The sequence below is a fragment of the Perna viridis genome, chromosome 8 (assembly GCF_037379345.1).
Source record: "Perna viridis isolate PV_CMFRI_1.1 ecotype Kerala chromosome 8, ASM3737934v1, whole genome shotgun sequence".
In the NCBI taxonomy this organism is placed as follows: domain Eukaryota; kingdom Metazoa; phylum Mollusca; class Bivalvia; order Mytilida; family Mytilidae; genus Perna; species Perna viridis.
The window spans coordinates 29285940-29307545 of NC_142452.1; the positions used below are offsets into that span (position 1 = coordinate 29285940).

A 21606-nucleotide genomic window follows, 5' to 3' on the forward strand; every position below is an offset into this window, starting at 1 on the left:
AAATGCCATTCTCGATTAAAAGAAGCAGAAACTCCATCGTTTGCAATAACTATCAAAGACAATAACGAATTATTAAACTGCCCTTCACCTTATCGGAATGACAAGAAAAGGGCAGTTCGCTTTTATCGGATCATGATCCCGAACTGATTTTGAAATTTGAAATCTTACGGACAAATGAATTTCTAAATATTTGCTATCAAGCTTATATAAAATTGATTGTTTCGTTTCGTTCCGTTATAACGTCTACTTTTAAAAAAAGTTCATCACATTAACAACCTCGTTAAAATTTTGTATCTTTTGTTTAAGTTTAGTTTTCTTCGATAATTTCTTAAAATAGCCTATTATATCGTAATGATTTACCATTAAAATAATGAGGACAAGGAAATGTGTATTAGAATTATTCTCAGATATAAGATTTACCACATAATTCGAGATCTAAGACCAAATTACTATCCTAAAGATTAATTTCTATGTATTGGAAAAGGATAAAGCTAGTCTTTGTGTGGCGTTATAAAATTTTCAATACGGAAGGCAGATTGTTTTATATATTATTGTTGTCATATAATTAAATGTGCGGATTTAAATATCGAAGAGAGTTGTGTTGTGGGTGTTATTGCTCTTATAACGTAGATACTCAATTTCAGTCGTACTTTATCTCGGAAAAATCTACCCTCTATTGTGAGCTGAATAATATAAATAATTCAATTTGAAGCGTACATCTATTTAAACATAGCGCAATGCATAAATAGCACGAAGACGATTGTTCACCTTCTTTGTTAGGCTTAGGTTTATTTTGTCTTGTAATTAATTCGAGAACGATGCTTGCTATGTGTTTTGAAATATGAATATTGTTTTTTTTTTTCAAGCAAAAAAGGGTAAACGAACTGACGAACTTCCTATGTAGTTTCTACTTGTTTTCCTGTTTGTACTAGCCCGAGTTATTTATACTGTTTCATGAGCTATATTAATCATATTTAAAAAAAACATTGTCGCATAAAATATAAGTATAGACCCTCTATTCAGTTATGTATTATCTTAGCCACTTAAAAAAAATTAAATTGGAAAAACTGATATTGCTAGAAAAAAGTCTCTATGAATGTCTGCTATTGGTTTAAATGTATTAATGACTGAGTGACATCTATAAATCAATAGAAACCCGAGAGCATATTCATATAAAGAGGCTGATTCGATCGTTTCAACTCTCTTTTAATATTGAGAAATAACACATCGAAGGTAAGCCTTACTAATATACTGATATATTTTGAAAAACAGTTTTAAGTGTCGGCTACTATATTCTTTAAAAGAATTAGAGTTGATAATATTTCTTTAATTCTTTTTTTTTACCATAAACAATAGGTGAACATCATTTTGTATGATACTATAACGATAAATATGATAATCGTATTAATTTTGCAGTTGTTTGTTTTAAATTCTGTCGAGTGAATATATATTCACGGATATCTATTTTCGCGGTTTTAAAAGATGATTAAAATTTGTTTAGATAACTATTATTTTCTGTTCCTTCTTTTCAAATTAACACTAGAGTTCAATTTCACTATTAAGTAAAGATTGAATGAACTTGGCGATTGTAAAATACACTTTAATTTTAACATTCCCACATCGTTCATTCATTGTCATTTCAAGAGCTCTTTGAATGTATTCATACAAAGGTCACCAAATAAATTAGTGGATTTTGATATTCGAACCCTTCAAAAACATACTTAATTACTTCTCTGTCTAAGAATCTGGCAAAATGTGTAAAAAGATGTGGCATATAAAGGGAAAAAAACCGCGGAGATTTTGTTGTATTATCCAAGTATTGTTACCTTATAGTGCCCAGAAACAACTATCAAAGCTTTTGTTTGCCTTTTTGAGATTTTGATAGGTCAAATTTAGTCGAAATACACTATGGAAAATTGGCGGGACAATTTTCCCGCACTTTTCCCCTAAATAACCTGTAAAAGAATATCTACATCAGATGCTTCAGGATATATCTTAATAGCTTTTCGGTTGTAAACTATATATATTGAATTCTATTTGTGACAAAAAAGATCAAATTGAGAAAAACATTGCCTGATTTTTACGCAAAATGGTACTTAACAGTTTATATCATGCAATTAGCAAAGCAATTAGGGTACATGATTAAAATTACAAATACGACCGAGAACGATGCTCAACAAGCTCAAAGCGTCTTAGTGATCAAACCTTGGATAATGAAGCTTCTATATATTCATTGAATTAATCCAAAAAACGTGGTTACAACTTCTTGAAATTTATATATTTTGCTTCTTTTATCAAAGGAAAAAAAGCACTGAACAAAGTTTCAAGAAATTTAAACTAGCCGAACAAATTTTAGAGATGTCAGGTATATGTACCGCCTTAACAAAGGTATAAGTATTCAAATTCGTATGTTTTATAATTCTGAAAAAAATGAAAACCAAACTTTTTATTATATACATCGGCGGATGTTTCTCGAAAGCAGAGGACGCTTACCTTACTAGTGCACCTGGCCCATGCTCCCAGTTTTAGTGGAGTCCGAGTTGCTCATTTGCTTTTGTAACTTTGTATGTATGATTTTAATTTTAATTTTCTTGCACTTTCATATTTGTATTTATAATTTTTGATTATGTTTAAGTTATGTCTGTATTAGTAAAAAAATATATTATAATCGTGACTGTGTTCAAAACGTAATGGAAATAAAATGCATGGTTTCATAGAAAAAAATCTTTTGTCGTGTTTAATGACATATCTGAAAACCACTGTCGTCGGAGCAATTTAACTGTCTGAACAATTTATTATTGTTTTTTTTTGACAGACGAAAGACTTAAAAATTCAAAATTTGTATTATCAACCATTGCGGTGTTGGCTTTTTGGATGTCTATTTAAACCATTTTTCACCATGAGACTGTTTGTACTTGGTCGCTTTTGGAAAATAACGTCACGCAAATGCATTATTTCAATCATTTCTCTTATACAATATTTTTTTCCGAGTTAAGAAGAGAGTTTGACAATTTAATTATACATTCATATGGGAACAAACTGTAAATCTTTATTGAACGACTTGCTTTGTCTTCAAGAGAAATGTCATGAGTTTTACTTTCCAGGTGTTAACTTCTCTTTTTGTAGTGATGATATACCAACATATCTAATCTACACATATCAAACTTGATCCATTGCTGTCGTAAATTTGATTTGTATACTGACTTTCTTGGTAAAGGAAGGAACTGTCAAATACGTTTCTTAAACAGGGGTTGATGTGTTCTTTGTTGCTATTATCATATGGTAATCGTCACAATGATGTCAGTTATATTTCACGTATAACTTGATTGAAAATCCCTAAAGCTTCACCATTCTCGGATTTTCAATTTGATGGGTGATGATGGCAAACTTACTTACCCTGCGGAAACACATGCTTTCATCCCGTTTTCAAAGGCCTTTTTTTATTGGAAGAGTAATCAAGGGAACCAAAGTTATAGCGGTAATCAAAAGAATGTAATCCAGGGACAAAGACCAGACATGGAAAACAGACATACACAACAAAGAACATAAAGTTACTAAAATCATACATATAAAGTAACAAAAATAAATGACTCGGACTCCACTAAAAACTGGGAACATGGACCAGGTGCACCGGTAGGGTAAGCGTCCTCTGCTTTTCTAGAAACACCCGCTGTTTACTTAAGCATTACAAAAAAAATATCAAAAATAAAAATATGTAGACTTTCCAACTAATTATTTTTAGCTTAGAGTGCTACTTAATATATCATTCAACCATGATGAAATTAGAAAGTTTGTTAATATCAATGTTTAGTTAGAAGTGGGAATATTGTTTTTATTTGAATAAAATGTTTTCTTTTGAATGTAGACTGTTATTTTTTATATAAAAATGTCAACACTGACATAGTGTATCATTTTCGTGTCTGTATTTTTAAAAAATAACAAATAGCAGAATACAATTACTATTTTTTTTGGAAAGTTGCTTAAATTTAAAGTTGATACCACATTGGAAAAAAAATGAAGTAAAAAATATATTTTGTTATGACATACCGAAAATACCACTCATATATATTGCAAATTTCGATATGCTATACGCTGTTTCAAGGAGTAACCTATCATCAGCAGCATTAGAATAAAAAATATATAGGCAGATCTCAATTAAAAAAAAAAGAAATACTAAAATCCATAACTTTCGAAATAGGAAGCCAAATTCATCATCGAGAGGTTCTACAATGTTGAACACAAGAAATTAAGCTTCAGTCATTTAGATATATTGAAATTTGTAATGTTTGTGAATCACATCTAGCTTCAAAACTTGGTAACATTTAGTAGACATACCACATAAAAAAATCAGATGCATTTTTATATCCTTATATTTTAATAATTATAGATCTGTTTCTTTAATCGAGTGAGCCGGAGTTCCTTCAAAATCTTTTGAAAGACAAGAAGGTTAAAGACGCTAGATTCCTTTATTTCAAATGACGATGACGATATTCCCTCCATTAACAATCCTGGAGAATGCTTTCTGTTCATTTATATAGCAAAGCTGGGAAATAAAGAGACCACTGACATAGTTACATCCTCATTATGACAGGCTTTTGGACCAAAGTTATAAAAATACATCTGAAACGCCCCTTGAAATTGTATTTCCAAATTCCAGATCTTAATAGGAAATATTCTGTTTCTGACAAAAAGATTGTAAACGATGGGAATTGTTCATAATATCATCAAATATTTACTGTACTGTTTTGATTACAGATTTTATCAACTTTGTTCGGCGGAAATTATGACCTGCATTTTGAATTTCAAAATTCCGGAAACAATTACCCGTAAAGTAAGCGGGAGGTCCAGCACGCTATATAAACTTGGTTGGAAAGCTTTCTAAAGCTAATATTTATTGCTATTCAAATGCACCGACTATATAGATATGTATTACTTGACTTGATTGTCCGATATTTTGCCATTATCTTTCCGTATTGAAATGTAACAAATAAATAATATATTATTTCCTATATGTACAATATGTTAAATTGATGCTTATTAATTTGTGATGTCTACATTCGAATTCCTAGACTGACTCTAAGCCTTGTTAATACATACAGTCCATGTTAAACAATTTTCTCTGTATTTTTATTTAGTTTCCTTAATTATGTCTGATTATTACGATCGATTCTGTGTATTTCGGTTCCGGGCAGTTTTTTTGACATTTTACTCCACCAAAGACGAATACACATTAAAAGCTATGATGCATTAAGACAAGAGACAATTATTACGATTTAGGTTGTACAATGAAATACTCATTATGACGCAAAACATATGTAAACTCTCGCAGTTCGTACGATAAACTCATGTAGAGTAAAAATATTTCCCAACACAACCACTGCTATTACACTACTAAGTTGAACATAGTTTGTGTCAACTTGTTCAATAATGATGCATTTTTGTTGAAAATTACATTATATCAGTTTAAAAACTAAAGTATCAAGAGGTATAAGGCTCAGCGTAATTGATCACAAGAACTTGCTTAAATGCTCTTTTTGGCATTTCATTGAATATTCCGTATATATCTAATTCAGAAAGTTGCCTCGTTATGGATACTTATTTTACTAGATTTACGTTATGTAGAGTTATTTAAGGAATGACTGTTATATTCTTATGACGAAATAACTTCAACCAAGTGTTGCACAGTAAATAACCTGCGTAGCAGGTTACTTTAAAGCGTGCGCCACGATAAAATATACCAGACATTTCTTATATTATATTATCGTTTTTATTATATTCAACGAGTAAATCATTAAAAAAGTTTGATGACGTCACAGTCATCACAAAATTTGGTTTATGAGATGATGAACGAAATAAATTTGATCCAATCAGAGACGTGTTACTTTTCAAATTAAACTATTAGGTGTTAATTAAAACTATTTTTTTCTTAGCTTAACCTGTCATTTTCCCGATGTATACATTGTCTGATTTACCCAATATGCTCCAGCTTTCAACGATCAACTCTAATTGTTAACGAACTCAACCGTGTTAAGGTAGTGCATTCTCTGGAGATTGATGATTTCTTACAAAAAAAAAATGAATAAATCAGCAGAAGGATTCTAAATTACTGGCAAGAATGTTCGGTTTTTACCCGAAAGGATGTTTTTTCTATTTTTGTATTCTGAACTTATAACTCTTTCTTGTCACCCTTTTAAAGTTTCTACAAAAATATTTCATTCAAAATTTGGAATATTTCTTCCTTTAAAGACGATTTACATATCTTTTCCAATCACATCACGGATTTCCGCGTGCGATTATTCTTCATTACATCCTCATTTAGAATGTTTCTCCCTTTCTTTAAAGTATAACAGGGAGTAAGTCGTTATCATTCTCATGAGGTGCTTATTTGAACTCGTATCATGTGCTTAAGTAGACTTAGTAAGATGATACAATATAGTTGACATTTGTTTACTAGTAATTAAAATAGAGACAAAATTGTACAACAGATCGGATTTTACTTCATGGGTCAATATTTAGGTATTCCTGTAAACTGTCATTTACATTTAAATAAGAATTATCATGTATGTTTGTGAATTATTTCTTTAAAAACTAAGTTATTATTCCATTAACAAGACTAGAATATCAAAATAAGTCATTAAATATATAAGGCAATGCCATTCTTTGAATACATGACCAAATATCTTAAAATAAAAAAAGCTCGTTCGAAATTAATTTGCATCTAATACTTTTCGTAGTAAGAACTAAATACGTTGATACATTGGGTCTTTGGGTCTGTCTTCTACCTTATATCATATTAAAAATTAATTAAGTTTCATTGCTCAAAATACTCATATCAAAGGATTACACTGAAGCAAACATCAAACATGTATAACCAATTTAATTGGTTGTCCTGTCTTTATAGCTATAATGAATATCTCCCTTTGAATCACTGGTCTGTAGTATTTCCGTTGTAAAAATATCTTTGAACAGCAGAAAGATGTATGTATGAAGAAAATAGCATCTAGTGCAACAAGTACACTAAGAGAAAAACCACTATGATTAGTAACTGTTTTTCAAAGTCTTTACCTCTACATTAAATTTTTTTTGCAAAAAATACGCACAAATTATTGCTTTTGCATAAGTTATCTCCCTATCACGCGGAATATATATCATTTTTCGTGGTTTGTCAATAATCGTTTTTCCGACCCGATTGCTAATGAATTCACTTTGACATCACATGACGTCTATGATGTTTAACCATGGAGCTTACAACCTCGCATTCAATTTAACAAAAGTAATAACAACCATGAAATTCAAGGCTCCATTAGGTTACAATAGCGCAATTATGTCTCCTTGGTATTCAGCCAGATCTTTACCCAACATGCAGCCCAGTGGAAAATACAGAAACGATTGGTAGATAATAAAAAAAGATGTTTTCATGAAAATATTGTACGAACAGTAAGGTACCAAAAGTATCGAATTTGAAAGCTAGCAGCCCATATATGTGTATTTTATGGAGCACTTAAGGCTTAGGGTGGCTACTGAAAAATTGATGTTTGAAAAAAGTATCCCCCTTTTTGAACTTTAATTTTCGGGCAGAAACGCCGCATGACATGGTGGTTTTTATTTCAAAATTTAAAAGCTATATGGGTGCATTTTAGCAACATGGCGTTAGATTAGAGAAATTTCACCCGGATCTATTTTTAGATTTAAGTGGAAGTGAGGACCCCCATACGGAAATTGCATTGTGAATAATTGCGCTTTTGTATCCATTTGGGCCATTGGTGTCCATGTTTATATATTGAATTATGAATAATTTGTAATATATTAGCTTAATTGTTAAAGCAATTAAATAATTGAAATATGAAACATAGCACAGTGATCACACAGTTCATCGAATGAAATCTAAATCGGATTTGGATTTCGGATTTGTTAAAGTTTAACTGTTCGTTGCTTGACCACTGGTAGATGACTATCTTTTCGGCAATCATGCCATATCTTCCATTCTTACATTCGAATGAACAAAGCGTCAAATGCGTCGGATATCTTTTTTGAAGACAATGCTTGTTTTTTTTTATTTCGTCGGTTTCACCAGAGCATCAAAGTTTCAACTGAAATTTCACATTTCGTTTGGAACGGCCATGTAAAATTTAATTATTCAAATAAAATTTAATGGTTGCAATGGACAATGTTACGAAAGTCTTCTTTTTTCTTTCATCTTTTTTTATTTCAGATGTTCAGACGGAAAGAGAGCATATTTCTTCTACTGATTGTATTATATGCTCTGAACAGTGTAACATATTCATATCCAGGTATTTTACATTATCTTACTTTTCATTGAACACATTTAAAAAGTTCTGGGCGAACGAATTTTTCCTGTGAGTCAACTGGATTGAAATATGTTCTCCTAACCACATGTTTCCTGATAAATTTGTATAATTATGCAATATTAGTGTAGCTTACAATGCAAATAGTTGAATTGCTTTCAACTATGTGCACCAATGAACGAAACCCAAAAGAGTATTCGTGTGTTTAAAGAACAAAAAACCCCCGTGCAGGTCCGGGTGATAAAAGAATGGGCCTGCGGCAGCGCTAGGCTTGTCGTATAAGGCGACTAAATAGTGCTCAGAAACCTAGCCGGGGGCTAGGCGCTCTGCCCACAGAGCAACTGGGATGTGTGCCCCAGGTGGAATGGGGTACCCCTGGCATGTTACATGCTGAGGTTGTCAGGCTATAATACGGAAAACCTGACCGCAAACCATAGTGGTGCACCGTGTTGGGAAAGATGCCACGTTCCTCGCACGTTAAAGAACCCTGCTGTGGTATTCGATAGGAGTAGGAACCTTTGCGCTCCGCCACAGGAGGCTAAATTGCCCGATCTTACCCATCCCCCCTTTTTCCAGTGGCAATCAAAATTTGTCGACCCTATTATCCTTGTGACCCATCCTTTTTTTTTCATTTCATGTTCATTATATCCATATCATGTTCATTGTCTGAACATAGCTGAAATATTGCTGCTCGGACGTTAAACCCCAACAAACAAACAAACAAACAAACAAAAGAACAAAAAATGGAATTAAATAAAGGTTTTATACTAATTTGGAGACAGATATAAATTGTTAAAATATTTTCTCCGTGAAGGAATTCCATTTTGTATTGAGAAATCATGCGTGTATTATTTACTGCGATTTGTATTTTTTGCCGAAAATGAGATTTTTATTTAAGGGTTCTGAGAAATATCCAGCATTAATAATCAATAATTCCGACTGGCATATTTTAATTATTAAGAAATTCTGAATTTGCAATTATAAACTGGTGAGGTAAAATAACATGTAAAGCTGTGTGAAATATGCTGCTGAAAAGACAATTATCTCTTTTGAGGTTTTCATGAAATCTAAATCTAAAGTTACATTAAAAACAATACGTTTTTTATAAATATCATGCATGTCCGATAGTTAAAGTGAAAAAAAAAAACCAAAAAAACGTGTTGAGCATGATGTAGAAAGATAGTCTTTACAGTCATTTAGTAATGAGAAGGAAAATGACTTGTCATCTATCCTACTTGATTAAAAGTAGTTTTTGTTGAAATTGTTTTGCTGGATAAATCATGCTTACAATTTAGGAAACCAAAGTAGCATGGCACATCGTTATTATTTGTCTTATTTAGCACAACCATACAATTCATTATGGTTACATATGTATATACACGTACTTAAAGAACTTTAATTCACTTACTTCTTTATTTGTTTATGTAGTACTCCAGTTAAGAATCAGGCAAAATGTGATACTTGTTTGTAAATCCTGCATATTTTTATTTTTGATATTTTGTTTAATTTTTTTTAATGCAAATAGAAATTAAAATGTGAACTGAAATACTATAAAAGCTGTTGTATTTTCGTGCGAATTGTCTGCATAGAACAGACAGATCAGAATAAATAATTATGTATTTCATCATATAGACCCAATTGAATTATCAAAATAAAAATGTGTAGGCTTTTTAAAGGTGTATCACATATAACTGAATTTGCATGATTCTTACAAAGACTTTGAGGTAACAATTTGTTTACTGGTTCACCCGTATTTCACCTTACACTTTCAAGGACATAATAAGCTTTCAACAGACAAGTTTTAATCGATATATAACCGCAATTTGATTATAGAATTAATCATATCTTTGGATATTAAATAGTAAATTATGCAATATTCTATAAAAATACCCCTACAAAAAAATTCCAATTCATGTATATTAGGACAGTAAAAGTCGCATCCTTTTGTACTATTACGAAGTATTTCTGAGTTCGAAACTGTAAAACTGAAAACCAATGTTTACGTTCAGAGAATTCCAGACAGAATCGCTGTCTCATCATATAACATTCGTTATTATGCCATTCAAAGCTGTTTTTCTAAAATGATTATTTTTTTTTCAGAGGGAATGAAATTTTATTTACAAAAACGTTTAGTCTCACAAATCAAATTAGGGGTATTTGTTTGCATTTTGTCTTTGTATAATAACGCTTTTACATTACACAAAAATACAATCAAAACTTTGAACTTTTTAAATTTGTCATGTTCAACCCCAGTTTTTATTAGATTTCAGAATTCATTGGGAATTGACAACGAAAAAACTTTAAACTCATATGATAAAAAGAAGAAAATTTAGGACATTGATTCAGTAATTTCATTTGCATTAAACTGGTGCTCATATGACATGAATATAAAGCATCCTCATTTTGTTTAAATAATGGAATACCCATGACAAAACAACTATGATAATTATGTAAATATTGACTTAATTACAAAAAGTAGCAAACTTTAGAGAAAAAGTTAAAACAAAAATGATAGATTAAAACAAACAAGCTAAATAAATTAACAACTTAAACCCTTAAACAAACAGGGACATTGTACATCTGTAAGCTTTCTTATGTACGGTGACACACCGTCAGAGAAATCTATACATGAAAACTGGAATAATAATAACGCCTTTACGATATAAATGGAATCATATAACGTTTTCTACGTCTTCTAATTTATTCAACGTGTCATAGTTTTCCTTTCCATTTTCGTCTACTTGACTTTTTTTTAGCAACTCGGCGGGTGTTTCTAGAAAGAAGAGGACGCTTACTCTATCGGTGTACCTTGTCCATGATCCACGTTTTAAGTGGCGTCCGAGTTGCTCATTTACTTTTGTTACTTTGTATATATTATTTTGGTTATTTTATGTTCTTTATTGTATGTGTCTGTTTTCAATGTCTGGTCGTTGTTCCTGTATTACATTCTTATGATTTTCCGCTAGAATCCTGGTTCCCTTGATTTCTCTCTTAACCAAAAACTTACCAAATTCATGCGAAAAGAAAAAGATGATACTAAACAAATCGAACAGACAATAAAAGGATACGCTTAGAAGGCTATTATTATTTGACCTTCCTTAATAGACCCTTTTGTGCTAACTGTAGGGTGGTCGATGAGCATGCGTAGAGCATGCTCAAAATACACTACCGCGAGGAAAATTCTTTTGTTCTACCCAAGCCCTACCTCGCGGAAGCGTATATTGAGCATGCTCACCAACTTACCACAAAAGGGTCTATCGTCTGAATGTAGCTGAAATATTGCTGCTCGGGCGTTAAACCCCAACAAACAAACAAACACAAGGGTCTATAATACAAAACAAACTATCATTTGCTATATAAATGGTCGAGCTTATGACAAGCGTTGTGTGATTCTAAGAGACACCTGCTCAGTCGATGACCAGAAGAACATGGAAAATATTATGTGGAAAGCAGAGTTATGTTAAGTGTCAATATATGTGAAAATAATAAAGGCAGTTTGATATCATATCTTTATACAAAAATGTTTCTATTTATTATGCTAAATATTTATTTATCTGCCTGTGTGTCATCTGTTATGAAACTCGTTGAGTGCTTCTGGAGAACGCTTTCCTTGCAGTTGCACAATGTCCTTGCTCCCAACTCTGACAGTGATTTTGTTCAGAACTTATGAGTTCCATGTTGTTTTTTTTTACAAATTATTATGAAATTCATTTTTTGGTCTTATAACGATTCTTTATGAAACACCTATTAACCTCAATTTGTTTGACTTTTTAATTTTTTTTATGATAAATATGTTATACAAATAAATCTTCAAATTCATAGCATGCGTGTTTTAGTTGTAAGCAATAAAAGTTCTGGAAAAACACAGAGACACAAATTGGCAATAAAATCTGCACTACGTTTTAATGTTAGCCTACACAAAGCAATGCTTACATAGCCAGTTCAACATATAATTAGACGATATAAAGGCCTGTTTAAACAAATCCATCATAAACTATGGCTATCGTGAGCGAATGTTTTCATTACAATTGCCGGATCACGTATACGATTTATAGAGCGTGTGATATTCGGCATTTATTATAAACTTGAAGGCATCATATTGTTGAATTACAAAAAACTTTGGTTCTTTGGGCGCTTGAAAGTAATTGCATTAATTGAAATCTAGAATTTGTGGGAGAATTTATTACGTTTGGGCATTCTATCAAATGTAATATCTCTAACACAAGAGTTTATGACGTCCTGAGACCACTTGAAAATTTATGATACGCAACGGTTTAGTTTTTGATTAAACATTTCTATTCAATTCTATTGTAGAATTTTGTGCAAAAAATCTACTCCTCTTAATTATACAATATATAAAGTCAAAATTTATTATTATATTGCATGGTAGTTGAAGTGATATTTACATACCTTTTTAAGATAAGATTTATTTTATGCTTTTTGTTTCAATCATTTTCCAGATTTATACTCTACTTAAAACTAGTTACATTCCATCAGATTAAAATAGTAGTATTTTCCCTTCAACATACCGGTATCTAATAATAAATAGGGAATATCTAGTCCCCATATATCATTATAGTTGGATGTAGAAGTTAGTGCGTGGTAGTATATAGAGAATAGCATATGTTGGGATATAGAGAAAAGTGTATGCTGAGATATAGAGAGTAGTGTACGACGGTATAGAAAACAATGTATGGATGAATGCTTTATTTATTCATCATAACTTCATATTATTACTTCATTGGTTCAGTAACTGAAAACAAAATGCGCTTACAGGATAATCTTCTGAGTATATGTATAGATTTGAAACTCTACAATACTAGGAACTTATCAAACAAATTTGTAAGTAAGTGTAGTAAAATGAAAAATCGCGAATTTTAAACTGCTCAGGGCATGTTTGTGCAAATTGTCACATCAAGGACAGCAGAGATAGATATACGGGTTGATACTTATTAACTCGAAAAGTATAAGCAAGTCCAGAGAGGAGAATGCACTGTTTTCTATATTCATCCATACACTTTTCTCTTTAAAAACAATACACAATTATCCATTAACACATACGCTATTCTCTATATACCACAATACACAATTATCCATTCACACATGCATAATTTTCTATCCCACCACACACTAATCTTTATATCCCACCATACATAATTCTCTGTATCCCACCATTTACTAAATCTCTATATCCCATTATGCATTATTCTCTGTATCCAACAATAGGAAAGTCAAGAGAGGCGAACTATTTCCTATCTTCAACCATACACAAGTTATCCTTTCACTCAAACACTATTCTCTATATTCAACAATACACAATTATCCATTCATGCAGTAATTTCTATCAGACCATATGCTATTCTCTAAATCCCACCATACACTAATATCTATATTCCATCATGCACTATTATTCATATCCAATCATACACAGTTATCTATTCAACCATACATTTTATCTATCCCACCATATATTATTTCCAATTTAATTCCCCGTACACCATTACAATTTCTACCATTCACTGTCCTCTAGTTCACCATCTATTTTTCCAAATATAATTCCCCCACACTTTTACCAATTCAAATACTCTTTATCCTCTATTCCACTCCACGCTAATTCCAATTTAATTTCCCGTGCATCACTTTTCACCATATTACCCAAATACACCATTTTCAATACCACCATACACTTTATTCCATTTTCTCATTCACCACTACCAATCCCATCATTTATGAGCAACGCGGCGGATGTTTCTAGAAAAGCAGAAGACGCTTACACAACCGATGCATCTGGTCCATGCTCCTAGTTTTTAGTGGAATGCGAGTTGCTCATTTACTTTTGTTATTTTGTATGTATTATTTTGGTTACTTTATGTTCTTTGTTGTGTTTGTTAATTTTCCATGTCTGGTCTTTGCCCCTCTATTACATTCTTTTAATTTCCGCTGGAATCTTGGTTTCCTTGATTACTCTTTTACAGGTCTGTATAATTATTTATTCCAATCTGTCTTCTCTTATGAGATAATTCACATTGAAAATCCAACAGTTTCTATTGTATTTTAGTGCATTTACAGAGTTATCTCCCTTAATAATGAATTCTACAGTGTATTCTAGATAATTTTTATCTTCTATGAAGAAGAGCTACATGAAAAGCCACATGTTACTTTCTATTCACTTTGACATTTTGAACAAAATATTAAAAATAAAGATATGTAGGCTTTTCAACCATGAATCACATTTTGCATGATTCTCACTGGAGTACTACTTAACTTTCATTGCATTTTGCGACATTTTCCTCCTATACCCCTGACTGTGAATAATTACTCAATTACTACCTTTCTCATAGCCGTTCATCGTATAATAATGTTTTCCTTACCTCTTTCGTCTTGTTCGGACGTGACACATTATATACAACTTGGCGGATGGTTCTAGAAAAGCAGGGGAAGCTTACCCCGCGGGTGAATTAGGTCCATGCTACATATTTTAGTGGAGTCCAGAGAATCCATTTACGTTCATTGCTTTATTTTTAACGAAACGATTTGGTCATTTCATCTTCTTTGTTGTGTGTGTCAATTTTCACCGTCTAGTCGTTATCCTTGGATACTCTTTTGATTGCCTTTCGGTTCCTGGTTCATTTATTTTCCTTTTCAAAGACTGTAGAATGACATTCTAAATTTTACTGTTGTGCTTTTGAATTAATTGATAATTTAAAATCTTTGTATTTATTTTTTTATTCAGCTGTTGATGTCAGCACGTACGATTTAAATCCAGATGTTGATGAAATGCTGGATTTAGACAAAAGATTTAAATGGAAGTAAGTTTGATCACACTTATAACGTATCGAATTTGTTTTGTATAAGATATGAGAAATAGGTTCTACAAATAAATTCAAATGACTCTTTAAAATGTAGCAGCGGTTTTTTTTAATGAAAATTGGGAATGGTGCGTGTCTCACTCCACATAATTAAGTTGTATTTCTAATACAGAAACATTCATAGACTACATTACCATTCTAAGTCTGTCATTTGTTTACTGCATTTTAAGATGGAACTAAAATAGATTGAGTTTGAAACTTGCACTTTGCAAGAATTATCGTTAACGATTTGGATGATTTAAATGGTAGATAAATGCATGTTTTCTCAAAAAGACAGAAAGGATTATCGTAAAGTTTAACTTAACATATAGCATATGAATATAGAAAGATCGTTTGTTCGGTGGGATCTTGTATCACCTCTACAACAGACAATGTCTGATACAAACAACGTTATATAGCCAGATCTGCAAAATGTACCACCAAACCTCTTTCAAAACTTTTAACTATTGTATTCACAGCTGTCAAAGAGGGTCTATATTCCTACCACAACACTTGTTACTCACGTACATCTAGATACAAATATCTAGTTCTTGGTAGAGATTCCTCATACTTTGTAAGAAATAATTCCAAATCATCTTCCTAATATACAGAAGAAGATGTTTACAAAACGCTGGAATGTTTAGTCCGATATTTGTCCAGTGTGATGGGCGCGTTTTTCAACAAGTGGTCGGCATTCCAATAGGAACAATTGTGCTCCCCTACTTGCTGACCTATTCCTTCACTCTTATGAGGCTGACTTTGTAGCTGATCCGACCCGAAAGAAAGAATATCGTTTAGCTAGATCCTTTAATCTCAGTTTCCGCTCTATAGATGAAGTATTATCTTTAAACAATCCTAATTTAGGGGTTTTGATACATTGCATCTACCCCAAAGAACTTGAGAGAGTAATCAAGGGAACCAAGGATATAGCGGCAATCAAAAGAACGTAATACAGGGACAAAGACCAAACATGGAAAACAGACATACACAACAAAGAACATAAAGTAACTAAAATCATACATACAAAATGACAAAAGAAAAGGAGCAACTCGGACTCCACTAAAAACTGGGAGCATGGACCGGGTGCACCGGTAGGGTAAGCGTCCTCTGCTTTTCTGGAAACACCGCCGAGTTTCTCATAAAAAGTCAAGTCCGGGATAGACAAACGAGGAAAGGAAAACTATGACCAGTTGAATAAATCAGTTTTCATGGTGCAGATGGATACACCATAACGATCCACGAGTGCACGATGACGACCATAAAACTTCTGTAGTGAAGACTTCAATCTTGTAGCAACATAATCCTGTTCCAGAAGCCTATTTGTTAGAGTTCTAACGCGATACAAAAAGTCTGCGTAGTTTCGGCAAGCTCTGGCATAACGTATGAGTTGTGATATGAACACTCCATACGCAGGTGCTGAAGGGATGTTGCCACAGATGAAAGGAAAGTTGACCATTCTGAATGATAAATCATCACGTTTGTCGTAATGTTTGGTCAATAGTTTTCCTTTACCGTCAATTTCTAAGTGTATGTCAAGATATGAGACTGACTTCAGTGTCTGTAGTATCCTTTATCTCAAGTTCTATGGGGTAGATGCGATGTATCAAATCTCCGAAATTAGGATTATTTAAAGATAATACGTCATCTACATAGCGGAAACTGACGATAATACAGCTTCTAACAAGTTGGCCTCTGGAACAGGGTTATGTTGCTACAAGATTGAAGTCATCACTACAGAAGTTTTATGGTCGTCATCATGACATCGTGGAGGATCGTAACGCCGTATCCATATGCGCCATGAAAACTGATTTGTTCAACGTGTCATAATTTTCCTTTCGTCTTTCTTCTACCCCGGACTTGACTTTATGAGCAACTCGGTGGGTGTTTCTAGAAAAGCAGAGGACGCTCAACCTACCGGTGCACCTGGTCCATGCTCCCAGATTTTAGTGGAGTCCGAGTTGCTCATTTGTTTTTACAAATTTGTATATATGATTTTATTTATTTTATGTTCTTCGTTGTGTATGTCTGTTTTCCACGTCTGGTCTTCGTCCATGGATTACATTCTTTTGATTACCGCTGGAGAATTGGTTCCCTTGATTACTCTTTCATATCTATTGGTTCCATGCCCTCTGATAAACGCGATGATGTGGTAATTTGAAAATCACAAGAAAGTTTCAAAATGAAAGAAAAATGGATAAGAAGTTGAAAAGAAAGACACGAGATAAAAATAACAGAAATATTTTTTTTTAATTTTTCAATGCAATGAAAGTGCTGATTTAAGCTTACATTTCAAGAATTATTGATTACAAATTTAGTTAAAGATTCACAATAACCCATTTTTCAATTTCGTTTTTAATATCGCTCAATTTTTAAATAAGTTGTAAAGCCACTAAATTGTCGAAACTGTCAATGATTGTAATAACAAAATTAGTCTAATAATGACTTTTATAATTTAAAGATGTAATTAGCTGTTGTTTGTTTTAATTTTATTGAATTTTATTTATGGTAACAGTAATACGAGAACTAATTTTCAAAATTCATGGTGTATTTTCTTCTGTCACTTTCATCTCTATGTTGAATATCACACATGGTAACATATACAGCTACACTAAAACCTCTATATCAAAATATTGAATCAAAACATAATATTCTCTTAGTTCTTATATATATTCTAAGATTTGACCGGTTGCGCTTACGATGAATGTCATCTATTCTATTCATGAAACATGTCCACTTGAAGTAATTTACGGAAGCTCTTCTCAAAGAAGCTTTACTATCTTTCATTAGCTGCAATTATTGGTTTAATATAATACACTGGCATTAGTAAAAAATCTCTTTAAGAACCAATATGGGAATATGTTTTGTCTCTAATTCACGTTATTGATGATGATATTAGTTGAAAGAGTCTTCAGTTTTTGTAGTTTATACTTTTTCAGTGTGGTATGTATATTTTCATTTTTTTTTTTATTTTCTACAATATTTGTGTCAGAGTCAAGATCGATTTCGTCGAAATACGCAAAGAAAATCTGTTGATAATTAAAAAGACAATTTTTGCAACATATTTTGCTTCCCAACATCTGTGACCATGTCCCTTAATGAATCTTATAACACCACGGTGTATATATTTAAGCAATCTACGAAACAGAGGTCCTTGTTTCTCCTACATCAAACAAATACAGGGACGAAGGAGCTAACAACCTCTGTTTAGGAGATTGATATTTTAGGTTCACTGCCTATGAAAATTGTTGAGTACATGTCCAGTGGTCCTTGTCACAAAAAAAATCATAAGAGTAAAATTAGTCAAAGTAAATAAATGTATTGTGACGTCATAGCTTACGACTAATTTTACTCTTACGATATTTTATGAAAAGGGCCACAGGTGATGATACACCTATCTTTTCCTAATATTGGACTTTTTATCGTTAAATTGCCTTCAAAACACCAAGTAAAATATCTTAATACATATGATATACATGATCATACTACGATGTCACCGTTCAAGGAAATGGATTTTGACTAATTACCTAAGGAATAAAAGATGGAAGGATTTCACTTATTTTTCAAATGACTAAATACTATTTCACCATCCTTGGTTTGTACATTAACGTGTAAAGCGATTGCTTCTTTCTTTTTTATTAATATTAAATATATTTCACATGAAAAGGTTCTGGATTTTTTCTGCTTAATTTTTATCGCATGGGTTTAAGAGATATGTTGTGTTTTACTTTGTAGATGTAGTGGTTGGTTTAAATGGAGATGTGGAAAATCAAAAATGGTACATCGTGAAATCAGGGATATTGTCAGAAATGCTTAATTAAAGAACAGTTTTGCCTTGTACATTAGATCTATGTTTCTTTGCCAACATTACTGGCTATACATTCATTACTCTTATTTTTCTATTTATGGAGTTGAAGGCTCCTTTCTGAAACGCACGAATCTACGTAATGAAACTTATATGATGCGTTCTTTTAAGGAGGTAGTCATGGGGTAAGTGACACAACTCTTAATAATCACTGGAACGTTTGTATTCAGCACTTGACATCAATCGTATGTAAGCATCAAAGTAACATGGATTAATTTCATTCTGTTTCAAAAGAAAGCTTTAGAGGCTCTTGTGAAATTGAATATGATACAAACATATCACTGATTTCAAGAGTTATGTCCCTTGCCCTAGGTTTACTTCCGTAAGGAATGTTTTTGAATTTTGAACAGGTTATTCAGTGTAACCTGTCCTAAAATTAGAAATATTCCTTTTAATTTAATTTCTACTGAGTGAAAGTTCAAATATTAATGATTGAACACAATGATGTGTACTAGTTGTCGAACACTTTCAAAGACTTTCAAGACACTTTCTTGTGTATTTTAAATGTAATTGTCAGAGCTTCTGTTAGGTCAAATATCTATCTAAAAAGTAGAAAATTGATTCATGAATGTTTTCTTGTACGCAATATATATGCATACTTAAATACATAGTAGTATAGAATAAGAACAACTCATAATAATTGTGCGCTCAATTTACTATATTGTGAAATAAAAACAAAGCTATGATACGTGTTTATATTATAATTGTAATACAGCAACTGATATTTTCCAAAGTACGGCTACCAGTGAACTTTCAAACAATTTTAAACAATAAAAATAACTTATATGAAACATCAAGCCGAAATACAAAAGGAATTTTTCAATTTCGTTTTTTCTTTTGCCTGTACGTATATGGGAAAGTAACGAAACTGAGAACAGTCGCAAAACTTGTAGTCCTTGTTGCGTTTTGATTTTGTTTACATCCTCACATTTCAATATCAAATTATTCGTTCTCTACAAAAAACAGTAAGATTTATCTCCCTTACGACATACCTCTCTGTCATTAAACTTTTACACATTTACAAATATTGAACATAAGAATAATTTTATATGATACGAACCTTTCCTGTCAATTGAAGTGGTTCGGCATCTTTGTGCTTAAGATATTTTTGACACCTTACTTTAGTATGAAGCTCGATAAAATTAGCAATTCTTCGGTATGCTTACTTTTTTTCTGATCACATTTGATACTGGTATCTCCCACTTATTTTAAATATTTTGCTGTTGCAAATGTTTTTACATACCTACCTTTAAAGAATGCAAATATTATTCTTTTCTAAAAAACATTTTAAATAATTGAAAAGATACACGTTTGAATGGTTTGTGACATATCATTATTAATTTTTCATTTCTATTTACTAATAATCATTTGCTTTCACACGTATATGTACACTTTAAAAAAAAACAGTTATAAATGTGTTTGATGATTACTATATTATTACTTGAAACGAACGGAACCGACGTTGCTAGGATAGCGTATGACGGGTTGTTTTGGTGGATGCAAAATTTGGCGATTTTAGGCAAAACAGTGCACGAAAAAATATGGCGCTTCTTATTTTGGCGGATGCAGATGACCGATGATCATTTTATGATATGAATGGAAATGTACGTTAATGACTCTTGCCGCTCTTTAACTTACAGTCCCAACTACATGTTTGTATTTAAATTAGTATACTCAGAATATTGTTAATCAATGATCGGTAGAGTTTCCTAAGTAGAAATGTTTGAGATTAGATTGTATGTTTGACTACTAAAATTTTAACTACAAAACAAAGGTTAAAAATGGACAACCTCGTCGACCTCCTATTCTAATAGTTTAACCTTAAGTGTTTACTCGGTACAGACATGCGATGGGAACCATTAAATATAAGAATGAACATATTTTTTGTCATATCCTGTCATTGTCTTAGAAAAAAAAGCATTAGTGCTAATGTATTCTAGTGTTCATGTATTTTAAGAGCTAGATGAATATGTTTAAATAATGATCCGAAAGAATACATTATAATCTCATATATTATTGAATCTGCGGGAGTAAATATTAATTAGATATAAATAGTAAAATCTGTCTGAACCGAACCCTGAATAAACAAAAAATTTATCCAAACCGGACATTTTTTATACTCATTTCATATCAGTTTTAATGTATTTTGCACGTGAGTTAATTGAATACCTTTCTAAACCAACAAATTGTACAGTTCGAAAGAGATTTAATATATGCAGATTTCAATGTTATAAGTTCGATTAGACGTAGGTGAACATTATTTAAATATTTAAAAGACAAACATAAGTTGTAGAGATATTAATGTATATATTTCCTTGATGTTCTTTTGAAGATGATTTTAACAAGTAATTTACGCACAGAAACTTACTTGTACATTACATGGAACATAACGTTAAGGACTTTGATTTATGAGCCAGTTTCTCAAAACAAGAAATTTTATTATCTGTAGTCTTTGATCATATTGTCGTCCGACATGATATGAGGACAAAGGGGTTACTGTTTCATTTCAGGTGTTAAATTTATGTGTATGATTCAGAATGATGTCTGAAATTCCCATTTCTGTGCCTTCGTGAAATATTTTTAAAATGTT

General features: G+C 31.9%; 1 long non-coding RNA gene across 1 annotated transcript; it reads left to right on the forward strand.

The window, feature by feature from the left end:
* Nucleotides 1-1190: 1190 nt before the first annotated feature.
* Nucleotides 1191-19704, forward strand: LOC148610135 (uncharacterized). Its single transcript, XR_015914594.1, has 4 exons — nt 1191-1233; nt 8213-8291; nt 15040-15115; nt 18887-19704. It is a non-coding gene; the product is annotated as an uncharacterized LOC148610135 (long non-coding RNA).
* The last annotated feature ends 1902 nt before the right edge of the window (nt 19705-21606 follow it).